Source organism: Camellia sinensis, chromosome 6 (genome assembly GCF_055761805.1).
Source record: "Camellia sinensis isolate YWXY chromosome 6, ASM5576180v1, whole genome shotgun sequence".
In the NCBI taxonomy this organism is placed as follows: domain Eukaryota; kingdom Viridiplantae; phylum Streptophyta; class Magnoliopsida; order Ericales; family Theaceae; genus Camellia; species Camellia sinensis.
In genome coordinates this window covers 103,349,179-103,370,755 of record NC_138966.1, presented here as the reverse complement: position 1 = coordinate 103,370,755, position 21,577 = coordinate 103,349,179, and the positions used below count along the sequence as shown (strand labels likewise).

Below are 21,577 nucleotides of genomic sequence, written 5' to 3'. Positions count from 1 at the left end.
ACACAAGACTCAAAATGTTTAACAATGATGAAGATGACCCAAGGAGATATAGCTTACCAATTAATGCACTCAATTTGCTTTAAGGGATTCAGGACATCACAAAATTTGTCTAGAAATTACATGTGTGGTTGAGATTTATTTTAAAAGTATGACCCATCATTTAAGAATTGAATCTATTCATCAGGATTCTCAATAAATTTTGAGTTTAAATTTCTTCTTTCTTACAATTTCTGCTTAGTTATTCATAGGCCAAATCACATTTGTACAAAATTATGGTGTGTAACTTTTCTCAACAGATAAATATATAAAACAAATACTAAGATAATGCTGCCATCTAAAAAAAACTACTAAGATAATTCGTTGAACTAATAAAGAAGTAGAAGAAAATACATATATATACAAATGACTAATTTTATTGATACATAAATCATACTTGCATAACAAATGACCAATTTTATTAATAAGTAAATCATTAAATAAATTAATAATTTTTAATAATATGAAAAATATTTTTTAGTTAACCATTTTGTTAATAAATAAATTATTAAGTCAATTAAAGGTTTTTAATGATATGAGAAATATTTTTCAATAAACAATTTTGATAATTTATTATTGCATAGGAGAATAGTTTTTTTTCACTAAGTATTGTATTAAATTAAAATTTATAACAAACGATAGTTGTAATTTCTAGTATTATAGGACTAATTCATATTTTAAACAAACCTTATAGGTGTATTTGTAATTTGTTAAAAAATAAAAGATTTGTATTTCATAATTGACCAAGAATATTTGTGTAATTATGAAAAAAAACCTATTTCAAAATTGACCAACAATGTTTGCATAATTACAAAAAAAAAAAAACTTTCACTCAACATATAGGCCACCATTAGTAAATTATTCAAAATGAAATGACAAAATCAAAAAGAAATGACGAACCTCAAGTAACTAAGCTATTCTTATAAATATAGATATATAAGAATCTCTTTCATTTTGGTGGCTTGTACTTTTTTTTCCTATTTTTCCCTTAACTTATATTTCTACTTTCTATTTGGTCCTTTATTAGTTGGTGGAATGACCTTGAGTGAAGGGTTTTCAAAAATTATGTAAGGTTTTGGGTCAATTATGTAAGGGTTTTGAATTTTATATTTTGTCCTTGGCTTGTTTTTTAATTCTTCATTTTGCCATTTTTGGGTTTCTTTCTTTTTTGTTTTTGTTTTTGTTTTTGTTTGTGTTTTTTTGGAGTTTTGAGGGTTAATTTGGAAAAAAATCATTACATAGAGGTATAATTTTTGGGTAATTATATTTTTACACACCGTAAAAACTCTCAGTACACATCTAGGTGTGTAAATTTAGCCCGGCCCACCAAGGCTAAGGCTCAGGTCAGCCCATGTCAGGCCTAGCGAGCTCCCGCCAAAATTTGGGTTGGTCCGACCCCACCCAAGGGCTAGAAAATTAGGCCTAGGCCCAGGGGGTATTTGGGTCTTGGGCAGGCCAAGCCGGTGGGCTTGGGCCTGGACTCAGGCTTGGCGGGCTTGAACATTTTTCTTTTTTTAAAAATAAAAATTTCCACCAAAATTTTATTATTTTCCATTAAAAATGACACTAGGCCTTGGGCAGGCCGGGTCTCGGATCGAAATTTTAGTGAGCCTTGAGCAGGACGATGGGTCGGGCCACGGGTCGGCCAAGGCAGGCTAGACCCATGGGTCGGGCCGGACTTCAAAATGATGGCTCAGGCCCAAGCCCAAGGCCTTGAGCTTGAGCCTAACTAGGTCGCGGGTGGGCTTCAGGCCACCCACGGGCCATCGGCCATTTTTACACTCTTATACACATCACAAATAGTGTTCGAATATAAACTTTTAAAATCAATAATTTCGTTCTATTTCACTAAATTTAATGATATTCGGCCTTTATTGCAATTAATTAAGTATTATTTGAGATTATTATCCCAAAATAATATTTTTTTTCTCGGAATTGAATAGAGTGGAAGATTAAACAAATCAAACGTTCATATTGTAGTATTCGTTGGGCATATCATCTATAAAATAAAATAAAAAAATCAAATTAATTAGATATGTTTGGAATTGTTCAAAAGAATTTCATACTATTTTTTAAAAAGAAGAGGCCTTTTTATCCAACAACTGGAGGAAAAAAGGAAAAAATATGAGAAATTTTCTTTACACATCATACAAACTCTCATAGGAAAAAGAAGAAAAAAAATAATTAGGAAAAAAAGGTCAAAATAAAAAACATTTGATTTTTCAAAACTACCCATTTTGAGTAATTATAAATATATTAAAAATTTGAAAAGATAAGGACATTAGAGAAAAATATTTGGAATTTAAATTTAAGTGTAATGATTGCATACTCCCTTTACAAATTCGGAATCCCCAAAAGGGATCAACAAATTGGGATGGAAGGAGATAAATGTGTACATACGGATAATGCTATAATACACGCCAAATAATCATTCTTCTTTAACCTCTATCATTGAATTAAAATAAAATTATTCTTCTTTAACCTCTACCAAATGATTATTTCACTATATTTTTCTTTCATCAAACAAATACTACATTAAAATAAAATAAAATAAAAACAAATCTTAATAAAAAAATAAAAAAATTACCGACTCGCCCATGCCTTGCACGGGCCTCCCTACCTAGTATATATATAATCATCTCTTATGCATGCTTTTATGTATTTTCTTTTAAATATGTTTGAATTTAAAATTTATGAAGAAAAAAGAGATAAAATAACTTATTTAGAATTTATGAAGAAAAAAGAGATAAAATAACTTTTGATGCACATAGGCACGTAGCCAAGTATCGTAAAACCAATTAAAACTCATAAATTGTAAAAATCTAATTTTTTATAAAAGAATAGGATACTTTATATTAACTTCCTTTGTGGTTTGAAAAAACTCAATGCATCTTACAATTTTGGCAAAATTATATCAGTTTTTCTTAAATATTATGTAACATTTTCTTTCCGTTCCATTAGAAAACCTTCAAATTTTTCTCGAATTCTAAGGATTTTTTAGCAAAATTAAAGTAAAAAATGGTTAACTGATGAGAAAAATTACTTGTTTACTTCTAACAATTGTTTTTTTAAAATATACAAATAGGTTTTTTTTTATCAAATAAAAACACAAGGGTAAAAACATATTTTAATTATCAAAATTAATATTGGTAAGCTATCTATTCTTATAAGGGATATGATTGTAATCATATCAAAATTATAAATTTATTATGTTTTTTTTCAAATTTCAAAATAGATGTTTGTAATTTGCTCCTAACTTCTGTAGTGCCTTAAGATTTGGCAACGCCAGACCAGTTGACTGAATTTGAACTCCACTCTCCTCCCAAAAAATTAAAAATTAAAAATTAAATAATTAAAAACTTTAAAATATAAGAAAAATTGCAAATGGGTGAAAACTTTTCAAAACATTTACAAATTTATAGAGAAGTTTATAACTTTAATAATTAAACTTAATAAAATTTATCATTAATTTGAATTTTTTTTTTTTTAACTTCCACTTAATTGCAATTTCCCCTAAAATAAAATGGAAATCCACCGTCCCCGTTTGGCAACAACTTTTTTAGTTAACTTTTTAGAGTCTGAAACTTTTTTAGCTTGGGATTAAAAAGTTCATTTAACAAAAATTTTTTGACTTTTTAACTTTTATGAGAGAAAAAATAAAAATAATTATAATTTAAATATGACATTTTATTTTATTAACTTTTTAAATATTTTATATTTTAGTGACTAATTTATCTCAACCCACCCACGTAGCGAAATGAAGCAGTCAACAAAGTTAGGCCAAAGGATGTCAATCAACTTGTCACTGAATGGTGGAGAAATATAATGGAAGTTGAGAAGTATACACTTCAATTTTTTTAACTTGGGTTTAATAGAATGGAATTAAATTATTATTCTTTATGTTTGTTATAAAATAATTATTTTTTTATAATTATAATTGATGATTTTTAATATAATTATCTATAAATTTTTTTAATAAATCAAACATAAAAATAAATATACTAATAAAATTATTGCTTCATTTTATTTTATTTTATTTCATTTTAATAAATCAAACAGAACAATTTGATATCTAGCAGAAGCAAAATTGGGGATGAAAGCAATAGAGTAACAACTCCCACTAAAGAGCTGATTTGGATGTCATTCCATTAACTGTCAAAAGTTAATAATTTTTTTGTTTTGTTTGTGGCCGGCATTGGAGTAAAAATTTAATATCATAGTGATACTTTAATTAGCTCAAAAAATTATTTAAATATTTAACAAGTGGAGCTTAATTAATTTGCAGCAAGTTGAACTAGAATAATTTAAAACTTAGCTCAATACGACTCAATTCGACTTGTTTATAATCTTTTTTTTAGACCTTAATCCTCTACTCAATAAAACTTCTTTCTTAATCATGAAGAAAAAATGCATATGTACATGTAACGTCTTAATTTCAAATGGCCAATACGGTTAAGCCACAACCAACATGCCACACACAATCTCACATGTATCTCATGTAACCAATGATAATAAAATAAAAAAATATAGTGAACCCACTTTTCTGAATACAAATTTGTTCATCAGAGGTGAAAAATACACTCTTTTTGATTGGTGGATAAAGGAGATGGTTCTACATTTATTCTGAACAACCAATCAAGATGAAATGTGATGTTCATACACTGCAAAAGTATATGAACAAATTTGCACTCCACTTTTACTTTTCTTTCCTTTAGTCTTCAATCTTCTAAAATCTCACTCAACTAGTTTCGATCCTTGTCTTCATTTTTTACTAGGTAAAGTACATAAAATAAAATATATTTTCTTTATTTTACTTAATCAATTTTTCATTTATGTATTTAAATTATTATATCTATTTATCCACACAAGCTAATTGAAAGATTTTCCGAGACTCTCCTAATGTTGTTAGTTTAGAACAATTTTATTAAAATAACTATTGCAATATCTAATAATTTTTTTCCATCCGTCATAACATCATAATGTATTGTCTACATGGTACTCTCAGTTAATAAGAAATCACAACACACATTAGGTAAGTTATTTTTTGTCACCTAATAAAGATAAGTTAAGCAATTCTCACCTATGAAATTTCAATGGTTGATTTAGTAGGTATTTGGGATTCATGTTTTTAGTGGTTTTTTTTTTTAATATATTTAGTTAATGCATTTGAGAAATTGCTAAAAAAATTCCTTTTTTTTTTTAGTGAGCAAAAAAAGTTAATGTAACATTTAACTCTTTAACTCATGGCAAATAATTTTGTGATTTTTTAATTTTTTAAAATAGTTTCCAAACAAACTCTTAAAATAAGTGAATAATATCACATAATATTTCATAAATATGACAACTTTTGGTGCACCCCAAGCCTATAAATTAATCAACCATAAATATAAATATAACTCTCTCAAGGCCTCCCAAACGTTACCACTACCATTAAATATAATCATTTGTTAGTTTAGTTTGGTTTAGCTTAGTAATTCATGGCATCATCAGCTAGTGCTGCTCTTGCAGAGGCTTACATGATGAGAAAACTCCACAAGGAGAAAATGAAGAAGAGCCTCTTGTCCATGGAAAGGCCTACTACTACAAATGATGATCACAGAGAGCTCAGCAGGGAAGTCACTTCTCATGACAGCAAAACATCAGTTGGTTGCTTCTTTGCCATCTTCAAGAAGATCCATCCGACCGACGCTTCACCGCCACCACCGGATTCTACTAGAGCAGAAGAAGAAGAAGAAGGAAGAGGACCAGCATGAGGGTCAGCTGGTTAAATCAAGCGGAAAACTTGCAGATCCGTCTTGTTTGGTGCAGGTTATGGACCTATTTATTGTTTCTTTTGTGTGTGAAAAATATGTGCAAGAATGTTTTGTACAACTTCTTGTTGCAGCTTAATAGACAAAATAGTTTACATAAGTTGAAAAAGCATGACCGCTAAAAAAAAATAAAAAGGGTGCTTTTAGTTTATATTTTTTTATTTTTAACTTATAGAAATTGTGCCAAATAAGTTCAAAATTAGGATTTTATAACTTTTTATGATTAGTGTTATTTTTCTTTTTTCTTTTTTTTTTTGAGAAACCATGACAGGACGTAACAATTGACCTAATAGTTTATATAATTGTCTCTTGAAATTATAAGAAGATCATAAGAAGATCAGACATTCAGAATTTGAGTTAATGAAGTGACTATACTTCCTTCGTTGTAATCTAACCTACTATCATCCTATTTTTTGAAACAATAATACTAAGTAGCTCGAAATTTGCTGCCTCGAATGGCCCGAATTGTTTGCCATCTTGTGAACCCATGCGTTTGTTAAAACAAAATAAAAGAGAGAGGAACACGACCTATGTTCAGAATCATCCACCTCTGTTCAGAATCTTCACTGACGACCACTGACGACACCATTGTTCATCAAGTCAAGCGTTCTCTCACCACTAAAACTTCACTCAAAGCTTTGAGGCTATTATGACACAATAAGAGGTAATTAGTCTTTGCTTTTGCTTCTATTTGTTCTTCAAATTGTATTATATACACTCTGTTTAGTTGAGTTTTCGTTTTTTTGTTTTCATTTTCTTGTTTTTAGAAACAAAAGTGGGTTGTTTCAGATTCTTTGCCTCTGTCTATATGTATTGATCAGTTGAACTCCTGTTCTCTTTGTCCTCTATTTTCTGCACGACATTTTCAAACATGATTTTCAGGTCTCTGAAATGTTAGTATATGATGAGATCAAATGGTGCAAGAGAAACAGAGTCACTTTTATTAAACGACAAAGCAGGTTGTTTAGCAAGTTGACAGGACACACAATCTAAAGCATCAGAACTGACAGGACCTAATTGACCACTAGAAATTAAAGTTTTTAAACGACCAGCAGAAAGATGGCCTAAACGATAGTGCCAAAGCTGAAAAGGAGATAAACGAGGAGCAGTGGTAGTAGTGGTAGGAGCTGTGATCTGAGAGGAATCCGGAACATGAAGATGGATAAGTTCGTAGAGGCGTCCATGCTTACGGCCTATCCCAAGGGTTTGCCTCGTCCGAGGGTCCTGCACCAAACAACCAGTAGGAGAAAAGGTAACAGTTAGACCATGCTCACATAATTGACTAATGGAGATAAGATTTAAAGTGAGAGCAGGCATAAGATAGACATGAGATAAAGATAAGTGAGAGGTGGAAACAGAACCAACATGACTCACAGACAGAAGAGACCCATCAGCAGTATGGATAGAAGGAACATGAGGAGTAACAGAGATAGGAGTAAAAATAGTAGAGTCAAAGGTCATGTGATTACAACAAGCGGAGTCAAAGTACCAGGAAGTGTTACCTGCAGTGACAGACAAGGCAGGAGAGGAAGGAGTACCAGATTTTTGCAAAAAATGTTGAAACATGGCTTCGACATCTGTGTGAGAGAAGACTGGAGTGGAAGGATCTATAGGGACAGGAGAAGGTACATCCTCTGAGGCAGCAGCAGCAGTGCGTTGGAACCGACCATGGGAGGTGCTGCGGGAAAAATGCCCGGGGGAAGGACCATTGCGAGAAGCACGGGCGGGATTGCGGAAGCAATCTTGCTGGAGATGACCAGGACCAGTCTTGTTGCAAAACCGACAGAGGCGAACAGGACAATTAACCAGAAGATGAGTCGACGGAAGACTGCGATTTTGACAGTAGTTGCAGAAGGTTGACTTCTGTGGTGAAGGAGGGGAATGAGAACTCTTAGTCTGGGGAGTAGCAAGAACAGAGTCCACAGGGTGCGGATGGAGAGTACCAAACCGAGTTTCCTCTGACAAGAGTTCAGAAATTGCTTGCTCAAGAGTGGGTAAAGGAGTGCGATGGAGGAGAGAAGCTCGTACGGGCTCAAAACGGGAAGTAAGAGCCATGAGAAACTGAACCAAGCGATGTTGGTCACGGTAAGTGGTAAACAAGGCAGCATCCTTAGTACAAGCCCATGGAGGTTCAGAAAGAGCGAGTTGATCCCAAACATAATACATTTGGGACAAGAAGTCATTAATAGTCTGAGTTGGTTCTTGGCGCATACGGTGAAGGTGACTCAGAAGCTGATATTGGTGAGCAAGGCCAGTAGTCTGATAGCGTTCTTGTAAAAAATCCCAGATGTCCTTGGCGGGAGAGGAAGCAGAGTCAAGTTGGAACCGACCAAACTGAAGGCTGATAGATGTGATAGAGGTATTGCGAAACCAGGTAATGATCTGATAGTTTTTACTATCCCAATCCTCCAGACGATCGATATATTTGGCAGCGGAGTCTGTGGTGGCAGCGGATTCGGTGGTTGTGGTGGCAGCGGATTCGGTGGTTGTATGGATGGGTTTGCACACATCCCCAGTGATGATACGCCAAAGTTTCTTTCCTTTGAGAAACCCAGACATAGCTTGTGCCCATAAGACATAGTTAGTCCCGTCAAGAACAACGGAAATAGGGTGGTTAGAGGAGTCGAGACGATCCATGAGGGCAAAAGCGTACTTTAGAGGTAGAATTTGAAAAATCTGAGGGTACCAGTGAATTCAGAAGGTCGAAATCAGTGGGAAAAGAGTGACTGGACCAAAAAATAGGACCAGAAATTCGGTCGGCGCACGTTAGCAGAGAGTGCGCGGCGCACAATAGCAGGAGACAGCAGGCGGCGCACGAAAGCAGAGAGGTGCTGAACGGAAACATCGGCATCTTCTCGACACTACTCGTGCTCTTCTTCTATCTTCCTCTTGTCCAGAACATTTTTGGGGAGAGGCAGCTCTCACTGCTGCTTACACTATCAATTGTATCCCTACACCTGTCATTCATAATCACACTCCTTATGAACGACTACACGGCACCCGTCCTCCTTACACCACCCTTCGGGTCTTTGGCTCTGCCTGTTTTGTTCTTCTCCAACCTCATGAACGTACCAAACTTGAACCTCGTTCCCGCCTTTGTTGCTTCTTGGGCTATGGTATTGAACATAAAGGGTATCGTTGTTGGGATCCTCTCTCCCAACGACTTCGTATCTCTCGTCATGTGGTCTTTTGGGAACACAAAATGTTTTCCTCTCTCTCTCTCTTCCGTTTGTCTGTTCCCTCCCCCTCTCTGTTTTTTACTGATCCTTTCACCGATCTGTTTTCTGATGATCTTCCTCCTCCACCCATGCCAACTTCTCTAGAGGTCGCCTTGCCTGCTGGACTGTCCCATGCTCCTGCTCCCTCTGATGGTCCTGCTCTTACTTCCTCGGCCTCCTCCTCTCCTGCTGAGTCTCTTCCACTGGCTCCTCCTCCGTCTGCTCGACCACGCCGGGTAACACAACCTTCTACTCGTCTTCGTGACTTTATTGTTGGTTCTACTGCTTTTTCTACTTATGAACCGACCTCCTATCGTGAGGCTCGCTCTAATCCTCTTTGGCAGCAAGCTATGACTACTGAATTGCAGGCCTTAGCCAAAACTCATACTTGGGATATTGTTGATCTTCCTCCTGGCAAGTCTGCCATTGGCTGCAAATGGGTATACAAAATCAAGACTTGTTCTGATGGATCTATTGAGCGCTACAAAGCCCGCCTTGTTGCCAAAGGCTTTAACCAAGAATATGGTATTGACTATGAAGAGACCTTTGCTCCTGTTGCTCGTCTCACCTCTGTTCGCAGCTTGATTGCTGTTGCTACCTCCCGCCACTGGGATCTTTATCAAATGGACGTCACCAATGCTTTTCTTAATGGTATTCTTCTTGAGGAAGTCTACATGCAACCTCCCCCTGGGTCTGATTATCCACCTCCTAAAGTCTGCAAACTTCGGCGTGCCTTATACGGTCTCAAACAAGCTCCCCGCACTTGGTTTGCCAAGTTCAGCTCTACTATTCATGACTGTGGCTTCACCTCCAGCTCTTATGATACTGCTCTTTTTATCCGGAAAACAGCTCAAGGGACCACCCTGCTTTTACTTTATGTGGATGACATGATTATCACCGGTGATGATGTTGATGGTATTCTTCACCTTAAACAGTTTCTTAGCCACCATTTCGAGATGAAAGATCTTGGTCCTCTCAGCTATTTCTTGGGTCTTGAAATCTTCCATGATTCTACGGGTTCTTTTATCTCTCAAGCTAAGTATACCTCTGATCTTCTCACCCGTGCTGGTCTTACGGATTGCAAGACTGCCTCCACTCCTCTCGAGCCTCAGAGTCGTCTTACCCCTCTTGATGGCACTCTTCTCTCTGATGCTACCCTATATCGACAGCTGGTTGGCAGTCTTGTCTATCTCACTGTTACTCGTCCTGATATTGCCTATGCAGTTCATATTGTCAGCCAGTTTATGTCGGCTCCTCGTACCCCTCATTATGCTGCCTTACTTCGTATCCTTCGGTATCTCAAAGGCACCATGTTTCATGGTCTTCATTATTCCGCCCGCTCCTCTCTCCAGCTTCGTGCTTTTTCCGATGCAGATTGGGCTGGAGATCCTACTGACCGCCGGTCTACTACTGGGTTCTGCTTTTTTTTGGGTGATTCTCTTATTTCTTGGCGCAGCAAGAAACAATCTCTTACTGCTCGTTCCAGTACTGAGGCCGAATACCGTGCTCTTGCTGATACTACTCAGGAACTTCTCTGGCTTCGTTGGCTTCTTACTGATCTGGGTGTTCCCTCCTCTGGTGCTACTGACCTTTTTTGTGACAATCACAGTGCTCTTCAAATTGCTCACAATGATGTTTTTCATGATCGCACCAAACATATTGAGATTGATTGTCATTTCATTCGCCAGCATGTTACCTGTGGTACTATCCATCTTCTCCCTATTGCTTCTGTCGATCAACCCGCTGATATCTTCACTAAAGCTCATCCTCCTGGTCGCTTCACTGATCTTGTTTCCAAACTCCACTTGGTTGATGCTTTCCCTCCTTGAGTTTGCGGGGGGATGTTAGTATATTATTATACTTTGTATATAATTGTTATAGCATCAGCTTTCGGCGCCTTTGTGCCTTTGTTATCATTGTGTTTGTTCCTTTGGCTAAAGCATTAGCCTTGCCTTTCGGTGCCTCGCGTCTCGCATGGCATGCCCAATATCAGTCTATAAATAGAGAGCTAAGCTCCCTTTGTATAAACACACAACAAATATATATACACATTTATTCATTTGCTCTCTCTCTCTATCAATTTATTTTACATGAAACATGATATTTGATGCACTACTGTTCAAACTTTTCTTTGTTTGAATTAAGATTTTTGTAAAGGTGAAATTAACAAAAAGATCTTTGCAAATTTTCAAACACAAGGGGTGTTTTCCCAGAGAGGAGAGGGAACAATTTCAGACTTTAGTTTGGGTCTGAGATAGAGAGGAGATATATAGGCGCATGAGTTTGGCACACACGGCTCATTCCAGCCACGATTTTTGAGTTACAAAATATTGTTTCTTTGAAATAAAAAATAAAAAAGATTAACGATTTAGAAACTCTTCTCGGGAAGAGTCTCATTCACTTGAACTCGAGCCGAACAAATTCGGCAGATGTAGTTAAAAAATAAATAAATAAAAACAAACAAACAAACATACCTACATATATGACAAGCCGGGCCAGTTGGTTTTGTGAAAGATCATATTGTCCATTGGGCTTAGAGTATCGTTTATCTGACCCATTTGTAATTTGTTAAACAATGGGGAACTTATTGATAAGTCCAATAAAATTTATCTAATTTCAAAACAAAATACTTATATCAATTAGTCTTATATATTTTTAATTGTTACTAAAAAATCTTATTTTTTTTATAAAAAAAATTAAAAATGCTGCTACATCCCACCACCGCCGAACTTTCATCAGATAGTCATTGGAGACTCGCCGGAATATTCAACATTATCAGGAAGTCGCCTGAATATCACCAGAAATTTGCCTAAGTATTGTCGAAATGTTCTAAATGTCACCCAAAGTTGCTGAAATATCTAAAATGTTTGTTGGGCGTCAAGAATATCGCCGGAAACTCATCGGAATGTCCAAAATAATGCCCAAAAAAGAAGAATAATAAATTGAGAAATTAAAGTGAAAAAAAACATAGTAAAATGTGCTAAATATTGATAAATTCAAAGAAGAAGAAAAATCTAAGAACAACAAATAGCAACAATGGGAAAAAAAAAAAACATATGTTATTTTCAATTTTTGTAGGATTTAAGTAAATAATTTTCAATATTGATCAAACTAAAAATCAAGCTTTGAAACTATAAAATATTACAGTTTCAAAGTATGATTCTATTAAAAATTTACTCTTATCAATCAAACTGAAAAATATGTTATGAAACTATAAAATTTTACAATTCTAAAGAAATTTATGAAATTGAATATTTTACAGTTCTAAAAAATGATTCATTTAGCACCAAAAAAACTAAAACTGTAAAATTTTATAGTTTTTACCATCTGTAAGTAAAACTCGAAAACAATTTGTTCAAAAATTGAAAATTTTCTCCATTATAACAGGAAAATAAAATTGTGTAGTACAGAAAAAGCATTAAAACAGAGAAATCAAAGAAAAGAGACAGAGATTCTTGTACTCCGATAACTATTTTTTTATTTAGATTTAACCAGATCTAATGTAGATCTACTTAGATCTGATATAGATCTATCTTCTTCGTCGAAAACTCATCTCTTTCGTTGTCAGTGAGCGTAATACAAGGAGTTGGTATTCGGTGGTTGTCTATAAACCCAAATCAATAGTAGTTGCCGGTCGTCGGTGACTGTAGATTAGAAAGAGAAAGAAAAGAAGAAAGGCGTGATCATGGTCGTGGTTATCATCAATATCAGAGAAAGAGAGATAAAGAGAAAAAGTAACGTATAGAGAAAAGAGAAGATAATGGACATAAGACTTTTAGGTCTATCTAAAAGATTTTGGAATTAAATAGAATACACACTTCTTAAAATAGATTTGTGAGTAATTTGCCCTCAAATAATGAGCAAAGATCCTCTAGAGTGATTTTTTCCTAAAGTTTCCTAGAGTGCTACATTGTGTGGTTGAGATTTACTGGCAAGTCATATCAATTTTTCTGATGTGACTTGCCAATAAATCTCAACCACACAATGTAACACTTTAGGAAACTTTAGGAAAATTTCACTCTAGAGGATCCTTGGTGTCAAATAATAGCTATAAGTAAGTGCAGGTGAATATTTAAAGGATAATTGCAAATATGTCGAAAGTTGAGCATGTAATCGCAATTATATAGAGGTGTTAACTGAGTATGTCATTTTGTGAAAATATGATTTCTTTTGTTCGAATTCAATTTTTTAAAAATTAAATTTTTTGTTATTTTTATTTTTAGTGATTTTTAGTAATATTTTAAGCAATTTTTTTTTTTACTTTTTAGATACACTTAATATAAATACAATTAAAAATTATAATATTTATAAAAAAAATCTTTAAAAAATTTACTAAATACTAAAAATACAAAAAATATATATATGAAAATTTATCACATATTTGTTTTTTTGTATACTTATTGATTTTTTAAAATATTTTTTTAATAAATATTTTACTTTTTAGATACATCTACGTTAGGTGTATATAAAAAAATTACTTAAAATATTAAAAATTTCACAAAAAACAAAAAAAAATATGAAAAATTAAAAATATAAATTTAAAAAAAAAATTGAATTCAGAAAATTGGAATCAAATAAGGTGAAACAATTTTGACATGGAAAAAAATTACATTTTCAAATACGCTCGGTTGGTTTAGGTGAAAAATATTTCTAAAAAATGTTTTTCATATTTATTGGTATTTGGTACAATGAAAAACAAAAGTCAAAGGAAAATATTTTCCATGATCAACGAAAATTAAACTTATTTAGGCAGGAAATATTTTCCACCTTTAAAAGGAAAAAATATATTTTGAACTAAAATTTTACTAATGTCACTAATCCACCACCACCATCACCATTCTTACCTCCACCACCACCACCACCACCATCATGGCCACCGCCGCTATTGCCCCTCCACCATGCCACCACCTCCACTTTCACCTTCATTCCACTACCACCACTAAACATAGAAAAATATTTTTCTCCAAAAAACATTTTGTGAAAAACAGTTTTTATAAAAAATGTTTTGTATGAGAAAAAAATTTCCGTCCAAACAAGCAGAGTATTGGAAACATTCGTTTCTCCCTCTCACTTTATTCTTTGATCAGCCCCTCCAGCAATTCAAAATGTGAGTGCATTATTGAGATTGAATTGATATATTATTAAAATCATGTGAATCTGAATCACATATTATATTTCTGAACAAAATTCTGAAGATTTCTCCTTGTATATCTAGCCATCCTCCCATCCAATACGCACCTTCGATCACTCCCTCTAGCTACCGCCTCTGATAACCAAACCAACAACTCACTAAGACTCCGTTTGGTAAGAGCTAAAGGGGATTTTTTTAGTTATTTTAGTCACAAAAGACAAAATAGACTATTTTAGCCACAAAAAATAAAATATCACATCCAATTCATAATTTTACATTCTTCTCTCACAAAAAAAATCAAAAAAGCCAAAAAGTCCTTCCCAAACCAAACTTTTTAACCCAGGCTAAAATAGCCAAAAAAGTCGAAAAACCAAAAAGTCAACCCAATTCCCAAACAGAGGCTAAATATGTTATATTGTTTTATGTGTTTTTAAAACATGTGTACAAACATGTCATTTGCTTTTTATTTTTTATTTTTTTATAAATATAAAATAAAAAGATGACAAATTCACTAAATATTATCTAAATTTATTTATTTTATTTTTGTAAAATTTTAAAAATAAATAAATTCAACATTTTCAAATATATCAATCACGCCATTCTGATTATTTTTGGCAAATAATACCCCCTTAGCAAAAATAAATTTGCCAATAGTAAGGGGTAAATTGAATATATGATCCTAATAACAAGGAGATGGTAGATAAAATATGACATTTTATTGGTTAGACACATGAACACGTGGTCTTCATGACCTACTAGATAATTTATATCTGATTTAAACTTATTTACCAATAAGTGCTGTTAATATATAAACAATTATCAGAATGATAAATTTTTCAACTACATTGATAAATTTATTAACCTAATAAATAAAGCTCATAGTTGCTCATATAAACAAAAGCGTAAGTGAATAAATTACACTGCTAAAATTTTCATTCAGAGGACTTGTATGTTTATGATTTTTTCACTTAGAATTTATGAGTAAATAAGTTCAATTGATAGGACATACTAATAAATGATTTACATTTGACTAATAAATCTATTAGACATACTTATGGAATAAAAATAGGAATAAAAATAAATCTATTGAATACAGAGTCTAATTCAACATTTTAATAGGGGAATTACTTGACAGTTAAATATAGAAAAAAATTATAAAAATATTAGTGTAATAAATATGTAGTCGGATACAAGTAAAAACTATAGAAATGCAAGTCTTATTTATACTCTTCTATATTTGTGTATTATTTTCTTTTCTTTTTTTACTATCTAACTATTAAGTAATTACTCCTACCTGAATTCCAAGAAACAACCGTCATTGGCGAAAAAAAATATATATGAATAATGTTAGAAATTTTAAATATTTTACTAAATATTTTATATAGTTATGAGGTCCACATAAACCTTATGTAGTAGATGTTTGAGAAGTGATTATTTTAGAGGTTTTTTGACTTTTTTACTATGTTAGTAGGCTATTTTAATTTTGGTGTTTGGAAAGATGAAATGAATTTTTATTTAAGTTGTTGTATTGAAAAATATGTTAAAATGATATTTAAAATTAAAATGATAAATTTGTCTCTAATATTACAGTTTTCAAAACAACAATGCTACAGACCTCAGTGACCTCCCAGTGTCACGTGTCGACCTAGGGTTGGCTGAAAATCAAAAAAAAAAAACTATTTTTTAGACTAATAGAAAGGGATCCCAACACCCCCATTGAGGATCCGAAACTTTATTCTTTTCGAAATTAATGTAAAGGAACAAATCATTATTTACCAATAATACGACAATTTGTCACTGTGACAGTGATAGCCTATACCTACACTGTCACTGTGACAGTGTTACTGTAACAGCCCACGATTTCAACTATTTATTTATTTATTTTTTATTTTTTTTAATATAAAGTATTGACTTAAGAATTTTTTGACTTATTTTTTAAGTTGACGCTATTTCAGCCTTAAACTCAGCTAACGTCACTGATATTTAAAAAAAAATATTGGCCCCCATCTGCGCCAAGTCTATTGGGTGGTGCCCATTGAGGTGAGCAGAGAAAGGTGAGTCTACAATGCCTATTCTATGGAGACGATATTAAAAAGAGACATGATGTTCATGATTGGTCAGCAATCTGAAAATGTGATAACTTTAACCACGAAATAAATGTTTTTCTTTTTCTATGACAATTTTCATACACTCCTTCCCTATCCAATCATTCATTAACATTTACAACTGCATATCTTAAAGGATGCTATGATTTTTTATTTTTTTGTAATTGTATTTCTTTTTAGCAGCAATATACATCATCAAAGTATATATTTCAATCATTTCAAATCAAAACAAAAATTAAAATTAAACATCTTAAAATGACGTAATTTTATTTTAATTTTAAATATAGAGTGTTGAATTATCATAATATAACTATTACAAAAAGATGTTAACATAAATTTCAAAACATGAAACTTCATGTTTCGGATCATCTACTATGTATATCATCAAGAAATCAAGACAAAATGGCATACCTGAATCCATCGATGAACGGTTAAACGAAAGCGTCTGATTGTCAATAAAACCTTGATATTGACTATGTTGTTGCCTTCTAATCCTTTCCCCTTTGGTGCCTTATGTTTCTCCTTGAGAGGATTTAGAAAAACAAAACAATGTTCTTATTTTTTTCACCTTGGGAAGGAATAGGGACCATAACCTTTTAAAGGTTGTAATTGATTTTCATAACTGAAAGGTAATGAAAACCAATAAATTAACCATTATTGGTTTTAAAACTGAAAGGTAATGAAAACCAATAAATTAACCATTATTGGTTTTAAAACTGAAAGGTAATGAAAACCAACTTTAACCAATATGTTTTAATTTTTATTTCTGCCCCTCATAGAAATATAAATTATACAACTAGTATCTACACATTAGGTTCATAACACATATACCCTTAAGCCTATTAACTAAATTGAATCACTTAAATTGTAGGCTTCTTATAAATGATAACACCACATTTAATTATGTGGTCCCATTGAGACATTATCTAACAATCTCCCACTGGACCACATATGTATCTTGAAAAATGTGCTTAACTTTAGTGAGCTCATAAATTTGTTATCATAACTTGAGGGTATCCAAACAATCTTGTCCATTAACTATATTAATATAGGATCAAAGCGGTCTTCGTTACATCAATCGTAACTCAACCCACCAATGGTCACGTATACAAATATAGCTAAATGACATAGATCAATCATGGATGCGTAGCATGGAAATTACATGTGATGTGATCCATACATGCCTATGTCCAACTGGTCCTACTTAACTTTATTGAGATCAATACTTCACAATACGTAACAGAGCGTAATAAACTGAATACTTCATTTCTGCAGAAATTAATCTAATTACATAGATAAAACTCAAGGCTGACATAAAGCAGTAATATAAATACAAACTCCCACTAAACCAGAATGTTCTCAAATAGAACAACACCCATATGAGCAGTGTGCTCATGAAAGACCTTGGGTGGTAGTTTCTTCGTAAGTGGATCAGCTATCATGGAGTTTGTCCCAATGTGCTCTATGGAAATCTGTCCACTCTACACTCTTTCTTTTACAACTAGGAACTTGATATCAATATGCTTTGATTTTGTCGAGCTCCTGTTGTTATTGGAATATAAAACTGCAGACTTATTGTCACAATATATCTTAAGTGGTCTTTCAGTGCCTTCCAAAATACACAACCCAGTGACAAAATTCCGCAGCCATATCCCTTGGTTTGATGCCTCATAACATGCTACAAACTCTGCAGCCATGGTGGATGAAGCTATGAACGTCTGCTTTGCAGACCTCCAAGAAATTGCTCCGCCAGCTAACAGATAAATATAGCCTGATGTGGATTTCCTACTGTCTTGGCATCCAGCAAAATCGGAGTCGGAATATCCAATGACCTCTAACTTATCCGATCTCCTATATGTGAGCATATATTCCTTTGTTCTCTGTAAATATCGCATAACACGCTTGACTGCTTTCCAATGATCCATGCCAGGATTACTTAAATATCTGCCTAACATGCCAACTATAAACGCAATATCCGGACGCGTACATACTTGAGCATACATTAGACTCCCTACAGCTGAGGCATAAGGAATCTTCTGCATTTCTTGAATTTCAAGACTGTTCTTCGGGCATTGGCTGAGACTAAACTTGTCTCCCTTTAGCAACCGGGGTTTCACCTGATTTACAATTTTGTATGCCAAATCTAATGAGTATTTTTTCGATATAGCTCCTTTGTGATAATCCCAGAATACCCCGAGAACGATCTCGGAGTATTTCGATTCCTAATACAAAGGAAGCATCACCAAGATCTTTCATTTCAAAATTCTTAGATAGAAATCTCTTGGTGTCATGCAATAAGTTTATATCGTTTGTGGCAAGCAATATGTCGTCAACATATAAAACCAAAAATATGTGTTTACTCCCACTGAACTTGTGATACACACATTCATCAACAACATTAGTTTCAAAACCATACGAAGTGAGAATTTGATGAAATTTGAAGTACCACTGACGAGAAGCTTGTTTGAGTCCATAGATGGATTTAGTCAATTTGCAAACCATATTCTTTGGGTCTCCTGACACAAAGTTTTCTGGATGCACCATATAAATTGTTTCTTTAATGTCACCATTAAGAAAAGCTGTTTTGACATCCATCTGATGCAACTCAAGATCAAAATATGCAACAAGCGCCATAATTGTCCTAAAAGAATCTTTCGAAGAAACTGGAGAGAAAGTTTCTTTAAAGTCAATTCCTTCTTTTTGAGTAAAGCCTTTGGCTACAAGACGTGCCTTATACCTCTCCACATTACCATTTGAATCCCTTTTGGTTTTAAATATCCATTTACAACCTACGGGCTTCGCACCAACTAGTAATGAGACAAGTTCCCAAACTTTATTGTCTTGCATAGACTTATATTCTTCATTCATGGCTTCTATCCACTTATGAGAGTTGGAACTTTCCATGGCTTGACGAAAGTTGATTGGATCATCTTTCGACATTCCATTTTCTACCTCATGTTCCTGGAGATATACAATATAATCATCTGAAAATGCAAATCTCCTTTCTCTGGTGGATCGCCTTAATGGCACATATTCTTGAGGTTGAGGTTGTAGAGTTTGTTCCTCAGGAACAATTACCTCATCTTGAATGGGGGTTTGAACTATATTATCTTGAACAACATTGTCTGGTTGAGGATTCGAAATTACTTCTCGAGCAATGACAGGTATAGGAACCTGTGATTGGTCAAAAGTAGTAGTAGGAAGTGGGATTACTCCTGCTTCCTCCTCAAAGACAATGTCTCTAACTGGATTTCTCCCCCCAAACTCAACATCCTCAAAAAATGTTGCAATTCCCGTCTCAAATATTGACCTATTTGTGGGATCATAAAACTTGTAACCCCGTGATCGTTCGGCATAGCCAATAAAGTAGCTGCTAATGGTTTTAGAGTCCAATTTTCGTTCATGAGGTTTATAAGGCCTTGCCTCAGCAGGACACCCCCACACATGCAAATGTTTTAGACTAGGCTTTCGCCCAACCCAAAGCTCATAAGGTGTTTTTGCAGCTGCTTTAGTTGGCACCCGATTTAAGATATAAGTTGCTGTCTTTAGAGCCTCACCCCAGAGGGACTCTGGTAAGTAGAATGACTGATCATACTTCTTACCATATCCTTAAGAGTCCGATTTCGTCTCTCAGATACACCATTCATGCTAGGTGATCCTGGCATGGTGTATTGTGGGACGATTCCACATTCCTCCAGGTATTTTGCAAACGGTCCTGGACGTTGTTCACCTGATCCATCATATCTGCCATAGTATTCACCACCACGGTCAGACCTGACACTTTTAATCCGTTTGTTGAGTTGTAACTCAACTTCGGCCTTAAATTTTTTGAATACGTCCAAAGACTGTGATTTCTCATGGATAAGAAATAGATACCCATATCTGGAATAGTCGTCTATGAATGTGATAAAATATTGTTGACCATTCCAAGACGCCATAGGGAATGGGCCACAAATGTCCGTATGAATTAGTTCTAAGACATCTGTAGTCCTATGGGCACCATATTTCTTTATTTTGGTCTGTTTTCCCTTGATACACTCAACACAGACATCAAAATCTGAAAAATCAAGAGAGTCCAAAATTCCATCAGACACAAGGCGCTCAACTCTAGATTTAGAGATGTGACCTAGGCGTTTGTGCCATAATGAGGCTGAATTTTCCTTAGTTAATTTACGCTTTGTACCTCGTGATTCCACGTGCAAGGTTGCATTATAAGATGCAATAGTTTTGAGCAAATATAGATTATCAAACACATTAAGTAAACCAGTACCAACAATATTGGAATTAATAGACATACTAAACTTCATATTTCCAAAAGAACAATAATATCTCAATTTGTCCAATACAGAAACAGAAATTAAATTCCGTCTAAAGGACGGTACAACAAAAGTGTCTAATAAATCCAAATAATAACCAGTTTTCAGTAATAATCTAAAGTGCGCTATTGTCTGCACTTCTATTGACTTGCCATCACCCACAAAGATGTATCTTTCAGCATCAGTTGGCTTTCGGTAGTTCAGGCAACCCTGCATAGAAACACATATGTGAGTAGTAGCACCAGAATCTACCCACCAAGTGTTTCTTGGTACTGAAGCTAAATTTATTTCAGAACAGACCAAAAGATGAGATGTACCTTTCTTTACACGCCAGGCGACGTATTTGGCACAATCCTTCTTTCTGTGTCCGGGCTTGCCACAAAAGAAACAACCATCCTGCACTTTCTGTTTCTTTGGTTCCGGACCCTGAGGAATAGCAACTTCCTTTCCCTTATGCTTTCTTTTGCCCGTAAGCTTGGAGGTGCTTGCCAGATGAGCACTTTCAGTCCTTTCTTGCTTCAATCTCTCTTCCTCTTGCACACAAAATGAAATGAGCTCATTGAGAGTCCATTTCTCCTTCTGGCAGTTATAACTGACCTTAAATTGGTTAAATTGTGCAGGAAGAGAGATGAGAACTAAATGCACGAGCAAATCATCAGATAGATCGAGCTTTAGTGCCTTAAGTTTTGAAGCAAGATGAGACATTTCCATGATGTACTCGCGAACATTACTCTTGCCTTTGTACTTTATTGAAATCAAGCTTGCTAAAAGCGTGCTTGTTTTAGCCTTATCATTTTTAGCAAAACGCTTTTGAATTTCTAAAAGAAACTCACCGGCAACGGTAACATCCTCTGTTATTGCACCCCGAAAAACTTCTGGAATCCCACGCTTCATGATCATAAGACTTAGCCTGTTAGAACGATCCCACTTTTCAAAGTACACAGTTTCCTCAGGAGTACTT

The 21,577-nt window shown here is 34.2% G+C and overlaps 1 long non-coding RNA gene across 1 annotated transcript; it reads right to left on the bottom strand.

Moving 5' to 3' along the window:
• Positions 1-20,559: 20,559 nt before the first annotated feature.
• LOC145792348 (uncharacterized) lies at positions 20,560-21,375 on the bottom strand. The gene is made up of 2 exons (XR_014331734.1): positions 20,934-21,375; positions 20,560-20,826 (listed from the first exon to the last, which is right to left on the bottom strand). It is a non-coding gene; the product is annotated as an uncharacterized LOC145792348 (long non-coding RNA).
• Positions 21,376-21,577: the final 202 nt, after the last annotated feature.